The following is a 1,341-nucleotide window of genomic DNA, read 5'->3' as shown; positions in this document are numbered from 1 at the left end:
TTGTGATGACCATGGCCGCTCATCACACCTTGGCATACATATCATTTCTGAACCATCCATGCATGGTCACCAGTCTACAGCTATCTTCATTCCCTTCGTTCCTTCTTTGAATAGTTGCACTTTTACTAGTTTTTTTTTTTGAAAGATCCAGCAAATTGCTGGCTTCAATTAGATTTAGCAGAAAGCAACGGAAGAAACAACATGAGGAAGATCCGAAGATCAAAGGAAAAAAGAAAGGCAGCCCTATTAGCTGCAGAACAACACTACACTTACAAGACGGAATGCCATCCGCCCACCGCAAGACAACGCAGCTCTGACTCCGGCGGAGAAACTACGGAGAACAAAACAAAGTTGGCGTCACAGGAGATCACCGAACGGACCACATGTCGCTCGTCATCGTACGCTACCAGAGCCCCGCACCGCAGCTTCGACTTCACAGCAACAAGCAGCCGAGGTAATCTCACGGACACGCCGGAGAAGAGCCGACTACCATGACCAAAGCCACGCCTCCGACAATGCTCACCACCGTCATCGTTGCCACAGAAGTCAAAACCTCCCTCATCGCCGGATACGACCAAGCAGCACGAACAACATCCTCCATCTATCACTGGTCCCCCTGGCCGGTAAGGAGCTCCTGAAACGATGCCCCAAGAGGCGCAACACACATCGCCTTCATCGTCCGATCCCATGGGATCAAGGGTTTCCCCCGAGCAGCCTTGCGTGGTGGAGCGAGCAGAAATGCTTCAGCAACGCCTTCAAGAAGGAAGCGGCGCCCGCAGGCGTCGCCGTCGCCTGCCCCAGCCCAAAGACTGGCAGCAAGGTCTTCACCCGACGCTGCACCTCCAACCACCAACCCGAGCCAGGCCACCACCGCAGACACACGCCCGACGGCCGCTGGCCCCACGCGCCCAACGTCCGCCGTAGCCACCAGATCCGGACGCCGGGGCCCAGGTCTCCATCGCTGCCGCTGGTCCACGCCGGATAACCGCCAGCCCCTTGCGCCCGACGGTCATCGCAGCCACCTCGCAGAACAGGACGCCGGGGCCCGATCTGCCTCACACCGCCCTCTGGAGCTCATCGAGCCGACGGCCGGCGACGCGCATGAAGAGCCCATGCGCCGCCGAACAGCTCGCTCCCGCCTGACCCCTCTCCTCTGCCATAGCGCTGACCACGACCCCGCCCCGCGGTAGGCACTCTGCAGATCCAGCTGGGGCTCGCCCGGCGCAGCGCGCCCACGTCCCGCGCGACCGGCGCACGCCCAGCCCGCATCCCGCGCGGCCACCGCGCGCCCAGCTCGCAGTTCAACGCATCACCACCAGCCTCGCCTCGCCGCCCGCCCAG

General features: G+C 61.0%; 1 pseudogene; it reads left to right on the top strand.

Moving 5' to 3' along the window:
* The first annotated feature begins 201 nt into the window (after positions 1-201).
* Positions 202-1,341, top strand: part of LOC123055553 (probable LRR receptor-like serine/threonine-protein kinase At1g74360) — a 4,359-nt pseudogene continuing 3,219 nt past the window's right edge.

The sequence above is a fragment of the Triticum aestivum genome, chromosome 2D, assembly GCF_018294505.1.
Source record: "Triticum aestivum cultivar Chinese Spring chromosome 2D, IWGSC CS RefSeq v2.1, whole genome shotgun sequence".
NCBI classification, from domain to species: Eukaryota; Viridiplantae; Streptophyta; class Magnoliopsida; order Poales; family Poaceae; genus Triticum; species Triticum aestivum.
Note: the sequence above shows the minus strand (reverse complement) of the source record. Positions and strands in the feature narration are given on the sequence as shown.